General features: G+C 40.5%; 1 pseudogene; it reads left to right on the top strand.

Annotated features, from left to right (window-relative positions):
- Nucleotides 1–15,513: 15,513 nt before the first annotated feature.
- LOC134808428 (circumsporozoite protein-like) lies at nt 15,514–16,790 on the top strand (annotated as a pseudogene).

Raw genomic sequence — 16,790 nt, forward strand, 5'->3', positions numbered from 1 at the left:
CTATTTATACTCATTTATGGACATGGAGAAAAGAAAATAACTTTCATGTGAGAAATGCAAGTCCTTTGAAATAATCAGGCCCAGAGAGATATTCAAATGAGACAGCAGTTCTGTCCTGCTCCTCTTTGAGCTGTGTGTTCATCTAGGCTGCTTGCTGTTGCCACAGTAGCTATAAATTAACCAATAACGCCACACCTGACACTATAATCCACACCCAATAATAGTGTAACAGTGTATAGCCAATCACTAATAAATGTGATTTCCATAAGCCAATGAGAATTTGTGACAAACCTCTTTGCATCATCCCACTTCTGGACCTTTTTTGCCTTTAAGAAACTGCTTGTTGCAAAGCTCCAATGGGAGTTCATATCCAAGGATACTTGGGTCGGTTTCTTCCAGGCAGCTGTCCTCATTGTGGCTCAAGTAAACTCTTTGAATTACGTTTTGTGCTTCAGCCCCTTCCACTTAGATTAACAACATGGATTTGTGTCACCAGGTACGGCAATTAAAATGTTTACACTTTTCCCCTCGAGGGCGCTGATGTGTTTTCCTGAGCACTTGGAATAGCTACGTAGTGTTTACTGTCTAGATTATGGTTTCTCAACCTTGGTGCTACTTATCTTTAGGACCAGAGGATTCTTTGTTGTGGGAGGCTGCCCTAGCAATGCTAGGGGTTTCGTTTGACCTCTAAATTTCACACCTCCACCAGTCTTGACATCCCCACAATTACCCTAGACATTGACAAATGTCTCCTGGGGAAAACTCTCCACCCGTTGACAGCCAAAGTTCTGGAATTATTGGAATTGTCAATTGAGATTTTATGTTATCCAAAACAAATATTTTTCTTTGTTTTTAAACATCTACTTCCATCTACTTATCTACTTATTTTTACTTTTATTTGTAACTTAATTCCATCAAGGACAGAGAGTGCATTTTCTGTTATGCTAAATTTTTGAAGAATTTATTGATTTTTTATGACCTGATATATGGATGATATGTAGATATTACATGTTTGTATTATCAAATTTCAGGGCAATAATAAAATAAATACTTATAAAATTTATATTGTCACTGTATATTAGTTATTTTCTTTCTTCACTACAGGAGTTTTTCAACCTATAGGCTATTTTTCAATTCTAGGTTATCCAGTAGATTTTGAAATGTTATAATTAAATATCTACTTCTCAAGCATTCATCTTTGCAAATGAAACAATCCCAAGCTCTTATAATGCACATCATATAAAGGGCAGATTAGTCAATATATGGTTCAGAAATAATTATGTAATATTTATAAGAAAATTAAAAATTTAGATCCTTAACTCAGATAACAATAATCCAAATTAAAATTTGATTTCATTACATAATTTAAAATGACACCAGAATACTAGTAAAAATGTAGATAAATTTATATAATCTATTTTAGCTGTAGGACTTTATTAGCATAAATTCAAATACAGGAACCAAAGTAAGATTGAGACCTATAGTCAAAGGTTAAAATGTACACATTATAGGGGCATGATTAAACTAATTTAAAGCATAATAACATGGAGAAATATTGCAAAACATACATTTTACTGAATTAAATGTTAATATCTAATGATTATGTCAGAACAAAATTAAAGAGTAGCTACACATGCACACACCCACACACAAGTGCAATATTGTCAAATAAACGGTGTTCAGCTACACTAGAAATCACACCTGTGTTTTCTCCACAGAAAAGATTAAAAATCACAATAATATTTATTGTACATATGGAGGTAAAGATACTCAAAATATTACCCTAAAATACATTTTTTTTGAGATGGAGTTTTGCTTTTATTGCCCAGGCTAGAGTGCAATGGCACAATCTTGGCTCACTGCAACCTCAGCCTCCCAGGGTCAACTAGTTCTCCTAGCTCAGCCTCCCAAGTAGCTGAGATTACAGGCATGCACCACCACACTCGGCTAATTTTTTGTATTTAGTAGAGACGGGGTTTCACCATGTTGGTCAGGCTGGTCTCCAACTCCTGACTTCAGGTGATCTACCCACTTCAGCCTCCCAAAGTGCTGGGATTACAGGCGTGGGCCTGGCCAGCTTTTTGACATATTTCATGATGGCTACTCGGAAGACTGGAGATAGCTTCTTCTACAAGAATAGCTGAAAAGCTGTGTTTGTTGGGGGAGATTTGCATTTGTAGAGAAAATCTGCATTGATATAGACAGGCTTTCCCTGAGATATTCCCTTGTCTGTGTTTAGGAAAGATTAACTGAGCCTGGCGCGTTTACATTTCTAAAAGCCATTTCCTATCTATATTTCCCAAGAGGAGGGCTGCTCCCTGTGATGTTTCATCCATTTAACAAGACCACCTCTGCTGTCAGGCTCCTCTTTCTTCCTTGTCATCACCTGTCTTCCGCAAAGCCTGATTTACCAACCTACAGCTCTGTGTTTTCTGTAACCTCAAGACAGCATAGGCGTGTTGACTACCTTGCCTTTCCTGGAGTTTTTATATATATAGCATATATTTGTATATCTATTTATAATATACAAATATTTGTATAGATATATTTATATATATTATGTAAACTCCAAGTGCATACTTGTGCACATATCTGTAAACCTTTTTTTCCTGTTAATTTGTACATTATCAGTTTGTTTTATAGACTGAAATAATTAAAGCTTCAAGGGAAAAATTTAAACTTTCCTATAGAGAAAAGACAAATATATAGGTGACAAATAATATTTAGAGTGTAAGACGCTTTTTAAAGGTATATTTGCAATTTGTGTCAAAATATTTAAATATACATTTATTATTTTAACTATAAAATTTCAAATAATTTAAGCCAAATACATAGTATATGCAGAAAATTTAGCAATATATCTATGTAGCAACTTACTGTGCATTACTGTAACCAGCTGTCTAATATAAAGAATTAGTTAAGGTAGCAGCTACTTTTCAAATAGCGCATTTTTTTACAGACATATTAAATAAGACAAATAACATTAAACTTTATTTTTAAATTTGCAGAATAGTAGTTTTCAGCAGATGATTTATTTTAGCAAATTCCATCTTCACATTGTGCTATGCTTTTAAGAGTTCCAGCTGTTAACGGACAATATTTTACTGCTGAAACTATCATGTTGTGATATAATTGTTCATTATGGGCCTTAAAACACAAGCAATGTAATTATTTTCAACTTGGAGCAAATTAAAATCTCATCAGCAATTTAAAAACTCTAGAGTCGTCTTCTTCTGGTTAATTATTTTAAACTTGTATTTTTCTCTTTATGTTTTTAGTGAGTTGTCTTATCAAGGAGAAGAACTCAAGCTGATTATTCTTTTTTTTCTCTTCCATCCACCTCGCAGGTGTGTTAATAATTTCATTTCTCAGAAAATGTTCTTTCATATCCATCTTACAAGATGAGAGACCTTTTAACATCTTCCATTCGGATGTGATACGAGTAATGGAAAATATTCCAGCTTCATGAATATGGTGATACAAATAGTTATCCGTCTAACCTGTTTCAGTGCCAAATGTTTACTTGACTCAGTGAATTACTCAGTTGACTGGTAATTTCTTCTGAAATAACTAATGAGAGGATCAGAGGTCTGGCTGTTGTCTGTACCTCATGTGACTCCCAGTGCAGACAATTGTTTCTATGGAGCACAGACAGTTGAAAGGATTGACTTCCTGCCTAGAATAGTTTCTGCTGTGCTTCTTATCCTTCTTGTGGAGATTTCAGATTGTCTGAATTGCTTTTCTTTCTTAAGAAAAAACGCAACAATTCTCCCACCTGAGAGGAATGTAAACTGTAGTAAGTTAGCAGAACCAATCCGTAAAGCTTTTACATTGTTTGTCGCAAAATGCAGCGCTGGTGTCTCCATCACTAACCTTTTCTATTCCTCGTTGCTCTTTCTTTGACTGCAATCGGATACCTCTAGGCAAATCTGTATTCCCGAGACAGAGTGCCCTTTTGGTGAGCTATAAGCACACTCAATGGTAGGCTGAAATACTAGCTTTTATCTATGGCGAAATGGAATCATATCAGTGATTTTTTTAAAAAGGAAATTTAACTCTTGCTATGGTTTGAATGCTTGCCCCTTCCAATCTCATGTTAAAATTTGATCCGCAATGTTGCAGGTGGGGCTTACTGGGAGGTGTTTGGTCATGGGGTTGGACCTTCATGAATGGATAATACCCTCCTTTAGAAATCTAAAGCTATCCTCCCTCCTCGGTGTCCTCAGGAATGAGTGTACCATTCTTTATTCACCTATAATTCCCCCACCCTCCTTTTTGAGATGTTAATTACATGTATGTTACACTGCTGCATATTGTCTGATGTATCAGTGAGTTTCTGGCTTTCTTATTTTAGTTTACCCTTTGTCCTTTAGTTTGTAAACCTTCTATTTTTTTTCTATAAATTTTCTGATGTTAGGGTAAAATCCATTACTTATTCTATCTCATGGAATTTTTATTTCAAATATTTATTTTTCATCTATACATGTCACATTTTTCATTTTATAACTTCTATTTTTCTCCTATGTTCAATTTTCATTTAAGTACATTGACATATATATGTATTTATCTATATGTATTCATAAAATATATTTACTTTAAGGACCTTGAAATTTCCTTCTCTTCTGTCATTTATAAATGACTTATTTTTATCCTGTTAATATATATCTTAATTATATATATCTTATGGCTTCTTTGCATGTCAGAGTTTTTTATGGGGGGGGTAATTTGATGTTATGCTATTGAATATCTAGATTTTATTGGCTACCTTTGAACAATGTTGTGGCAGGCAGTTCAGTAACTTCAGGATGAGTATTTGTCTGTTGTTTTAAATCTTCTCTTTAAACTTTGTGGAGTTAGTCTAGAGCCATCTGTAACTTGGAGCTAAATGAGCACTGTCACTAGGGTATGAACCTCCAGTGGTCTTTACTGAATATCCTGGAGGTACAGAGGGGATTCCCTTCTCTGGCTGGTCAGAGCTAACATGTCTTCCTGTCATGTGATGCCAGGGAAGTGTTCTTCTTCCAACTCCCTGGTAGAGTCCTTTGCTGAGCTCCTTAGAATTTCATCCTATGTACATTTGGCTTAGGGACTTGGGAGAATCCTTAGGCTGATTCTTGGTTCCTTTTTCTGTAAAAGTTCTCTTCTACTACACATTCCAGCTGCTTAACCTTTTTTGATTTTTATCTGGCTCCTCAGTGCAATGACAATGTCTGCTCTCTCTGGGATTCCTCTCTACTGCTGTCACGGAGAATCTGGGAATAAAGCATGACTCATTCTGGCTCCTTCTCTTCTCTTGCAGAGCACAGTCCTGTGCTGCCTGATGTTCAGTACTTCAAAAAAATATTTCATATATTTTGTTCAGTTTACTATTCTTTAACTCTAAAAGAGTAACTCCAGTTCCAGTTACAGCAACATGTTCTGTAACTCTACACCTTGTTGCTTCATTCTGCCATCGTCTAGTATGATCGCCCCTTTCCCTTCTGTAATCAGGCCAAGAGCATAATATAATACTAGTTATAACTGCACAGGTTGCCTCCGTTGTGTAAAAAAATCACTGAGACTTAACTGTGTCCAACTTTTAAAATGTGAATATAAGTACAACTAAAGCTATATTTTGGTTAATATTTGCATTGCATGCTTTTCCATTATTTACTTTCAACATATGTGAAATATGAATATAAATTATAAAAACTTTAAGAGAGTCCATTTAAAAAATCTGGTCTGGTTATGTTTTACCTGGTTTAATACAACGTGCATTCTTGAATTCAGGGTCTAATATAATTGGTACATTTGTCTATTTGCAAAAAAAAAAAACTTGACAATATTTTAAAATTAATTTATCCAACTCACAACTTATATGCTTCTGCCGTTGTATGGAAGATACATTTTAAACCTTATGAGATAGCATCCTGTTATACAGTCGATATCCAATTATATTTCTCTCTATGTTTATTTCTTTCATTAAAAAAATTGTTCTTCTAACTGCAAACTTTCATCAGGGATCATGGCTCTTCTACCTGAAGAATAATCTTTAGTATTTCTTTTCCTGTGGGTCTGCTTGGGAGAAATTCTTTATTGTATCTTTGCTTTTGATGGATATGTCCACCAAGTAGACAATTCTAGGTCAGCACTTATTTTATTTCAGGACGTGAAAGATATCAATACCTCACTTGTTGACTTTCGTTGTTTCATGTGAGAAAGTTGTTATCAGTCAACTCTTTTTCTTTGTAGTTACCCCAATTTTTTTATCAAGTGCTCTTTACATTTTTCTTTTACTTTTCAGAAATTGTCCCATTATGTTTCTAGATGTGTCCTCTGTGTGTGTTTTCCTTTGCTTTGAAAAGTCTCCTGAACCTGTGGTTTAATATTATTGGTCAATTTTGATATAACCTCTAACATTGTCACTTAAAATGCTGTTCAGACAAGCTGTTTTCTCCTTCTTAGATTTCAACGTGTTAGATTATTACTCTATCCTTCGTATTTTTTAAATGACCTTACTCTACAATTTTTTTAGTTGGTTAATCTGTATTAGTGTATATTTTGTTATTTTATTGTATTTTATTTTATTATTATACCTTAAGTTTTAGGATACATGTGCACCATGTGCAGGTTTGTAACATAAGTGTTCATGTGCCATGTTGGTGTGCTGCACTCATTAACTCGTCATTTAGCATTAGGTATATCTCCTAATGCTATCCCTCCCCACTCCCCCCACCCCACAACAGTCCCTGGTGTGTGATGTTCCCCTTCCTGTGTCCATGTGTTCTCATTGTTCAATACCCACATATGAATGAGAACATGCGGTGTTTGGTTTTTTGTCCTTGCGAGAGTTTACTGAGAATGATGATTTCCAGTTTCATCCATGTCCCTACATAGGACATGAACTCATCATTTTTTGTGGCTGCATAGTACTCCATGGTGTATATGTGCCACATTTTCTTAATCCAGTCTATCGTTGTTGGACATTTGGGATGGTTCCAAGTCTTTGCTTTTGTGAATACTGCCGCAATAAACATACATGTGCATGTGTCTTTATTGCAGCATGATTTATAGTCTTTTGTGTATAAACCCAGTAATGGAATGGCTGGGTCACATGGTATTTCTAGTTCTAGATACTTGAGGAATCGCCACACTGACTTCCACAATGGTTGAACTAGTTTACCGTCCCACCAACAGTGTAAAAGTGTTCCTATTTCTCCACATCCTCTCCAGCACCTGCCGTTTCCTGACTTTTTAATGATCGCCATTCTAACTGGTGTGAGATGGTATCTCATTGTGGTTTTGATTTGCATTTCTCTGATGGCCAGTGATGATGAGCATTTTTTCATGTGTTTTTTGGCTGCATAAATGTCTTCTTTTGAGAAGTGTCTGTTCATGTCCTTCGCCCACTTTTTGATGGGGTTGTGTTTTACTTGTAAATTTGTTTGAGTTCATTGTAGATACTGGTTATTAGCCCTTTGTCAGATGAGTAGGTTGCAAAAATTTTCTCCCATTCTGTAGGTTGCCTGTTCACTCTGATGGTAGTTTCTTTTGCTGTGCAGAAGCTCTTTAGTTTAATTAGATCCCATTTGTCAATTTTGGCTTTTGTTCCCATTGCTTTTGGTGTTTTAGACATGAAGTCCTTGCCTACGCCTATGTCCTGAATGGTATTGCCTAGGTTTTCCTCTAGGGTTTTTATGATTTTAGGTCCAACATGTAAGTCTTTGATCCAACTTGAACTAATTTTTGTATAAGGTGTAAGGAAGGGATCCAGTTTCAGCTTTCTACATATGGCTAGCCAGTTTTCCCAGCACCATTTATTAAATAGGGAATCCTTTCCCCATTGCTTGTTTTTCTCAGGTTTGTCAAAGATCAGACAGTTGTAGTTATGCGGCATTATTTCTGAGGGCTCTGTCCTGTTCCATTGATCTATGTCTGTGTTTTGGTACCAGTAACATGCTGTTTTGGTTACTGTAGCCTTGTAGTATAGTTTGAAGTCAGGTAGCGTGATGCCTCCAGCTTTGTTCTTTTGGCTTAGGATTGACTTGGAGATGCGGGCTCTTTTTTGGTTCCATATGTACTTTAAAGTCGTCTTTTCCAATTCTGTGAAGAAAGTCATTGGTAGCTTGATGGGGATGGCATTGAATCTATAAATTACCTTGGGCAGTATGGCCATTTTCACGATATTTATTCTTCCAACCCAAGAGCATGGAATGTTCTTCCATTTGTTTGTATCCTCCTTTATTTCATTGAGCAGTGGTTTGCAGTTCTCCTTGAAGATGTTCTTCATGTCCCTTGTAAGTTGGGTTCCTAGGTATTTTATTCTCTTTGAAGCAATTGTGAATGGGAGTTCCCTCATGATTGGGCACTCTGTTTGTCTGTTATTTGTGTATGAGAATTCTTGTGATTTTTGTACATTGATTCTGTATCCTGAGACTTTGCTGAAGTTGCTTATCAGCTTAAGGAGATTTTGGGCTGAGACAATGGGGTTTTCTAGATATACAATCATGTCATCTGCAAAAGGGGACAATTTGACTTCCTCTTTTCCTAATTGAATACCCTTTGTTTCCTTCTCCTGCCTGATTGCCCTGGCCAGAACTTCCAACACTATGTTGAATAGGAGTGGTGAGAGAGGACATTCCTGTCGTGTGCCAGTTTTCAAAAGGAATGCTTCCAGTTTTTGCCCATTCAGTATGATATTGGCTGTGGGTTTGTCATAGATAGCTCTTATTATTTTGAGATACGTCCCATCAACACCTAATTTATTGAGAATTTTTAGCATGAAGGGCCGTTGAATTTTGTCAAAGGCCTTTTCTGCATCTATTGAGATAATCATGTGGTTTTTGTCTTTGGTTAGGTTTATATGCTGGATTACGTTTATTGATTTGCATATGTTGAATCAGCCTTGCATCCCAGGGATGAAGCCCACTTGATCATGGTGGATAAGCTTTTTGATGTGCTGCTGGATTCGGTTTGCCAGTATTTTATTGAGGATTTTTGCATCAGTGTTCATGAAGGATATTGGCCTAAAATTCTCTTTTTTTGTTGTGTCTGTGCCCGACTTTGGTATCAGGATGATGCTGGCCTCATAAAATTAGTTAGAGAGGAATCCCTCTTTTTCTATTGATTGGAATAGTTTCAGAAGGAATGGTACCAGTTCCTCCTTGTACCTCTGGTAGAATTCTGTTGTGAATCCATCTGGTCGTGGACTCTTTTTGGTTGGTAAGCTATTGATTATTGCCACAATTTCAGCTCCTGTTATTAGTCTATTCAGAGATTCAACTTCTTCCTGGTTTAGTCTTGGGAGAGTGTATGTGTCGAGGAATTTATCCATTTCTTCTAGATTTTCTAGTTTATTTGTGTAGAGGTGTTTGTAGTTTTCTGTGATGGTAGATTGTATTTCTGTGGGATCAGTGGTGATAACCCCTTTATCAATTTTTGTTGTGTCTATTTGATTCTTCTCTCTTTTCTTCTTTATTAGTCTTGCTAGTGGTCTATCAATTTTGTTGATCTTTTCAAAAAACCAGCTGCTGGATTCATTAATTTTTTGAAGGGTTTTTTGTGTCTCTATTTCCTTCAGTTCTGCTCGATTTTAGTTATTTCTTGCCTTCTGATAGCTTTTGAATGTGTTTGCTCTTACTTTTCTAGTTCTTTTAATTGTGATGTTAGGGTGTCAATTTTGGATCTTTCTTGCTTTCTCTTGTGGGCATTTAGTGCTATAAATTTCCCTCTACACACTGCTTTGAGTGTGTTCCAGACATTCTGGTATGTTTTGTCTTTGTTCTCGTTGGTTTCAAACAACATCTTTATTTCTGTCTTCATTTTGTTATGTACCCAGTGGTCATTCTGGAGCAGGTTGTTCATTTTCTATGTAGTTGAGCGGTTTTGAGTGAGTTTCTTAATCCTGAGTTCTAGTTTGATTGCACTGTGGTCTCAGAGACAGTTTGTTATAATTTCTGTTCTTTTATATTTGCTGAGTAGAGCTTTACTTCCAACTATGTGATCAAGTTTAGAATGGGTGTGGTGTGGTGTTGAAAAAAATGTATATTCTGTTGATTTGGGGTGGAGAGTTCTGTAGATGTCCATTAGGTGCGCTTGGTGAAGAGCTGAGTTCAATCCCTGGGTGTCCTTGCTAACTTTCTGTCTCGTTGATCTGTCTAATGTTGACAGTGGCGTGTTAAAATCTCCCATTATGATTGTGGGGGAGTCTAAGTCTCTTTGTAGGTCACTCAGGACTTGCTTTAGGAATCTGGGTGCTCCTGTATTGGGTGCATGTATATGTAGGATAGTTAGCTCTTCTTGTTGAATTGATCCCTTTACCATTATGTAAAGGCCTTCTTTGTCTGTTTTGATCTTTGTTGGTTTAAAGTCTATTTTATCAGAGACTAGGATTGCAACCCCTGCCTTTTTTGTTTTCCATTTGCTTGGGAGATCTTCTTCCATCCCTTTATTTTGAGTCTATGTGTGTCTCTGCACGTGAGATGGGTTTCCTGAATACAGCACCCTGATGGGTCTTGTCTCCTTATCCAACTTGCCAGTCTGTGTCTTTTAACTGGAGCATTTAGCCCATTTACAATTAAAGTTAATATTATTATGTGTGAATTTGATCCTGTCATTATGATGTTAGCTGGTTACTTTGCTTGTTAGTTGATGCAGTTTCTTCCTAGTCTCGATGGTCTTTACAATTTGGCATGTTTTTGCAATGGCTGGTACCTGTTGTCCTTTTCCATGTTTAGTGCTTCCTTCAGGAGCTCTTTTAGGGCAGGCCTGGTGGTGATAAAATCCCTCAGCATTTGCTTGTCTGTAAAGGATTTTATTTCTCCTTCACTTATGAAGCTTAGTTTGGCTGGATATGAAATTCTGGGTTGAAAATTCTTTTCTTTAAGAATGTTGAATATTGGCCCCCACTCTCTTCTGGCTTGAAGAGTTTCTGACGAGAGATCAGCTGTTAGTCTGATGGGATTCCCTTTGTGGGTAACCCGACCTTTCTCTCTGGCTGCCCTTAACATTTTTTCCTTCATTTCAACTTTGGTGAATTTGACAATTATGTGTCTTGGAGTTTCTCTTATTGAGGAGTATCTTTGTGGTGTTCTCTGTGTTTCCTGAATCTGAATGTTGGCCTGCCTTGCTAGATTGGGGAAGTCCTCCTGGATAATATCTTGCAGAGTGTTTTCCAACTTAGTTCCATTCTCCCCATCACTTTCAGGTACACCAATCAGATGTAGGTTTCATCTTTTCACATAGTCCCATATTTCTTGGAGGCTTTGTTCGTTTCTTTTTATTCTTTTTTCTCTAAACTTCCCTTCTCCCTTCATTTAATTCATTTCATCTTCCATCACTGAAACCCTTTCTTCCAGTTGATTGCATTGGCTCCTGAGGCTTCTGCCTTCTTCACGTAGTTCTCAAAACTTGGCTTTCAGCTCCATCAGATACTTTAAGCATTTCTCTGCATTGGTTATTCCAGTTATACATTCTTCTAATTGTTTTTCAAAGTTTTTAACTTCTTTGCTATTGGTTTGAATTTCGTCCTGTAGCTCGCATTAGTTTGATCATCTGAAACCTTCTTCTCTCAAATCGTCAAAGTTATTCTCTGTCCAGTTTTGTTCTGTTGCTGGTGAGGAACTGCGTTCCTTTGGAGAAGGAGAGGCACTCTGCTTTTTAGAGTTTCCAGTTTTTCTGTTTTCTCTCCATCTTTGTGGTTTTATCAACTTTTGGTCTTTGATGATGGTGATGTACAGATGAGTTTTTGGTGTGGGTGTCCTTTCTGTTTGTTAGTTTTCCTTCTAACAGACAGAACCCTCAGCTGCAGGTCTGTTGGAGTTTGCTAGAGGTCCACGCCAGACCCTGTTTGCCTGGGTATCAGCAGCAGTGGCTGCAGAACAGCGGATTTTCGTGAAAAACAAATTCAGCTCTCTGATCATTCCTTTGGAAGTTTGGTCTCAGAGGACTACCCGGCCGAGTGAGGTGTCAGTCTGTCCCTACAGGGGAGTGCCTCCCAGTTAGGCTGCTCGGGGTTCAGTGACCCACTTTAGGAGGCAGTCTCAGATCTCCAGTTGCGTGTTGGGAGAACCACTACTCTCTTCAAAGCTGTCAGATAGAGACATTTAAGTCTGCAGAGGTTACTGCTGACTTTTTGTGTCTGTGCCCTGCCCGCAGAGGTGGAGCCTACAGAGGCAGGCAGGCGTCCTGGAGCTGTTGTGGGCTCCACCCAGTTCCAGCTGCCTGGCTGCTTTGTTTACCTAAGAAAGCCTGGGCAATGGCGGGCCCCACTACCCCAGCCTCGCTGCCGCCTTGCAGTTTGATCTCAGAGTGCCATGCTAGCAATCAGCAAGACTCCATTGGCATAAGACCCTCCGAGCCAGGTGCGGGACACAATCTCCTGGTGTGCCGTTTTCCAAGCCTGTTGGAAAAGTGCAGTATTAGGGTGAGAGTGACCCGATTTTCCAGGTGCCGTCTGTCACCCCTTTCTTTGACTAGGAAAGGGAACTCCCTGACCCCTTGTGCTTCCTGAGTGAGGCAATGCCTCGCCCTGCTTCGGCTCCCACACGGTGGGCTACACCCACTGTCCTGCACCCACTGTTTGGCACTCCCTTAGTGAGATGAACCCGGTACCTCAGATGGAAATGCAGAAATCACCCGTCTTCTGTGTCGTTCACACTGGGAGCTGTAGACCAGAGCTGTTCCTATTCGGCCATCTTGGCTCCACCCCTCATTTCATTATTTCATCATTTCACTTCATTTCATCGTTTCATTTCATCATTTCATACCATTTCTTCATTTCATCATTTCATCATTTCATTTCATTTCACCATTTCACTTCATCATTTCATTTCAGCATTTCATTTCATTTCCTCATTTCATTCCACCATTTCATCATTTCATTTCATCATTCCATTTCATCATTTCATTTCATTTCAGCATTTCATTTCATCATTTCACCATTTCACTTCATCTCATCATTTCATTTCATTTCATTTCATCATTTTATCATTTCATTTCATTTCATCATTTCATTTCGTTTCATATCATAATTTCATCATTTCATTTCATTTCAGTGATACATGTATTTAAGTGCTAATGTGATGCCCAGGAGACACCCTATTTCCCTTTGTAAAACACCTCCTTCAACAAAAGTCAACCTCTCATGGCTGGCTAAGTCTACAGGGATACCAGCCTCTCTTCAACCACCCAATTTGATTCAGAACCTCAAACAGCACCTCAGTTTCATAAAAACCTAAAACATAAACATAACACTTGGTTGTAAGTGAGACAACAGTTTCTTGTCTCTTTCTCCACTCAAGGCTTAAGGCCGTGTCTACCCAACTATGTTCAGTGGAAGAAAAGATCCCCTGGACAAATAAGTTTGAGAATTGTTGTTGCAGGACTTCTCAGAACCTTTAAAACACAAATTGTCATACGCAGGGATCTTCAGGAGGGAGATGGCTGATGCAGCACAAATTTCTTTCACAGGAGTATCTTGCAGAATACAGTATGAGATGCAGAAATGCTGCATTGAGTCTTCTTAAGGGCCCGGGCCTTTGTGGCATTGGGGCAGGAGCTCTCCAGATAGCACCTAATGAGTAGGAACATTCAGGTTGCTTTTTTTTTCCTTACTGGCAAAACTGTATGTGCATCATGAATGAAGCCGGTCTCCCTTATCCATATCAAAACTAAACCCAAATTAATTGGCTAAATTGGGACTCAACACCTCCAGGAGCCATGCGCAAGAAAGCCCCACCACACTTTAAAGTAGCTTACCTCATATTTGATGAAAGCAAAACGCTTATGACCAGTGTGCTGCTAATACAAGTCAACAGATAATGCTGTATGAAAAATTATTTTTCCCAATCATAGCTAGCATAGTCCACATTTTGCATTACACTTTCCCCCCTTTTTTAAAATTTTAAACACAGGTCCTTTTCTCTCCTTTTTTTAAATTTTAATTTAATTATACAAGACGGAGTCTCAGTATGTTGCCCAGGCTGGTCTTCAACTCCTGAGATCAAGCGATACATCCGTCTCTGCCTCCCAAAATGCTGAGATTACAGGCCTGAGACACTGTGCCTGGCCTTAAACACAAATCTTAATTCATTCTTACAATTATCCTCAGGTTAGAAAAATGGAAGGGGAAGAAAAATGGCAAGCAGGTAGGCTGACTTCGGCTTCATTATTTGGAAGGGGAGTTTGCTCGGTTAAAACACACTACTGCCCACAAAGGCCAAGACAACAGAAAAATACAGACATATAAATAGATTTTATATGTGACAGCAGTTTGAATGGAGACTTTTTCAATGCAAATGACAAACAGCTGTCCTTGGGAATAAATGACAATGAATTTTTTTTTATCTCAACAGCTGTCCTGAGAGCATGTCTCTACATCTCTACCTGCATTCTGGAGTCAGGGAGAAAGCCAAAACGGACGACAAGACACTAGATCAGCCGTGTCCAACCCTTTGACTACAAGGACTTTTCCGCCTATCTGTGTTGGTGGGTATCATGAAAATTATGCACAAACCTTTTTTTTTTTTTTTTTAAGCTCATAAGCTATCGTTAGCAGTAGTGTATTTTATTTGTGGCCCAGGAGCATTCTTCTTCCAATGTGGCCCTGAGAAGCCAAAAGACTGGATACCTGTGCACTAGATCAAAAGGCTACTCCTTCTGGAAGCAATTGTAAAGAATTTCTGACATTATCTTGACATGAAAACCAATGGATAGTGGGACAGAATGAAAAATCTTCAAGAATTTTTCTTGTTGGTTTTATTTTTTTTGAGTCAAGGTGTTGCTCTGTGGCCCATTCTGGAGTACACTGGTGAGATCACAGATCAGTGCAGGCTCAAGTGCTCCTCCCACCTCAGCCACAGTAGTAGCTAGGACTACAGATGTGCACAACCACTCCTGGCTAATACTTTATTTTTTGTAGAGATAGGGTCTCACTATATTGTCCAGGTTGGTCTCAAACTCCTTGACTCAAGGGATCCAGGACAGGATAACAGGTGTGAGTCACCACACCTGGCTATGTGCATGAACTTTTAAGACAAATACAAGGCTCCACAAAAGTTAAGGTTTTCCCACCTAATTTCCAGGGGATCTTTTGGTGCAAGGATGAGAAACCCTTAAAAGTACACAGACAAATCCAAAGATTCAAGAGAGTTCATTCGGGCTGAGCCAGTCCACTGGGCAGACTGACCTTCAAACAAGGCCCACCCATGACATACACCAGATGGCTCTCCAAGAATCTCTCCAGTTCTCAGGGTCCCTAAGGTACTGGACAGAGCTAGGAAAGCAAACCCATTTGCTTCTTCCAGCATGAAACCACTTGAGGTCAAGACCCCACAATCAGACGAGGATGGAGTGGCTCACCCTCAGTCAACAGGCCAGATTGAAGGTGGTATAATGTCTTAACCAAGGGTGTGGGACTCCAGGTCTGAATCCCAACTCAGTTCTCCTTTGATAACCACACTTTGTTAATTTTCCTTAACAGGGGTTCCTGGCAAGTCATTTCTCCCTCAGGCCTTCGGTTTCCTCATCTACAAGATGAGAAGGCTGCACCAGATGGAAATTCGGGGCATAAGGGGACGTCCGTGCACAGCCCACACCGCCCACGGGCCCCTCGAGCCTCCATCACAGTTCCCAACACGCACCCGCCCCACAAATCCTGCCCAAGTTGAGGGCTGGTCCGGGGTCCTCTGGCTGCTGCATCAGTGAGTGCAGGAGGGAGGAGAAGCCTCCAAGGGAGCGACGCGGGCTCAAGGATGCAACTCGGCCAGGAGTGACCTGGGGCCCCGAGGGAGATGTCCAGTCCAGTGCTGGAGCCCAACCCTGGTCCCCGACTCCCTTACCTCCATGGTCGTTATCTCCTGCTGGGTGAGGTCCTTGGACACAGCGCACTTGGTGCGCAGCCCGCGCAGGCTGCCAACTAAGATGCCAATGAGCTTCTGGAGCTGCCCGCACTGCTGCAGTGCCCGGCTGGCCGCGGCCCCTGTGCCTCCCTCCGCGATAGCCGCGTCACCCCCGCCACCGCCCTCCTTCCTCTCTCCCATCGGGGCCGAGCGCAGCGCCGCTCTATTCACGCTGCAGCGGCCCAGGAGCGGAGCCTGGGGCGTGGGTGTCTAGGCAAGGAACCCCCGAACTGGGAGAGCTGGACCAGGAGCGACCCTCGGCACTGCCTTAGCCAGGACGCCAGTAGATCTGGCAGCCGAGTCTGCCGATCCCGCCCTCAGACCCGTGGCGGTGGGGGCAAAAAGCTGCGACGGCGGGGTGAAAAAGCCGCAGCGGTAAAAACCTGCGGCGGCGGGAGTAAAAAGCCGCGTCGGCAAAAAGCCATGGCGGCGGGGAAAAAGCCGCGGTGATGGGGGCAAAAAGCCGTAAAAAGCCGCAGCGTCGGGGGCAAAAAGCTGCAAAAAACCTGGGCGGTGGGGGCAAGAAGCTGTGGCGGGAAAAACCTGGGGCGGCGGGGACTAAAAGCCGTAAAAAGCCGCGGCGGCGGTGGCAAAAAGCCGCGGCTGAAAAAGTCGCGGTGGCGGGGCCAAAAAGCTGCGGTGGCAGGGGGAAAAAAGCCGTGGCTTCGGGGGCAAAAAGCCGCGGCGGCGGAGGGAGAAAGACGCAAAAAGCTTCGGCGACAAAAAGCCGCGGCGGCAAAAAGCCGCGGCGGCGAGGGCAAAGAGCCCCAAAAAGCCGCGGCGGCAGGGGCTAAATTCCGCGAGGCTGGGGGCAGAAAGCCGCGGTGGCGGGGGCAGAAAGACGCAAAAACCCGCAGCAGCGGCGGGAAAAATCCACGGCGGCAAAAAGCCGCATCGGCGGGGGCAAAATAG

Source organism: Pan troglodytes, chromosome 15, assembly GCF_028858775.2.
Source record: "Pan troglodytes isolate AG18354 chromosome 15, NHGRI_mPanTro3-v2.0_pri, whole genome shotgun sequence".
In the NCBI taxonomy this organism is placed as follows: domain Eukaryota; kingdom Metazoa; phylum Chordata; class Mammalia; order Primates; family Hominidae; genus Pan; species Pan troglodytes.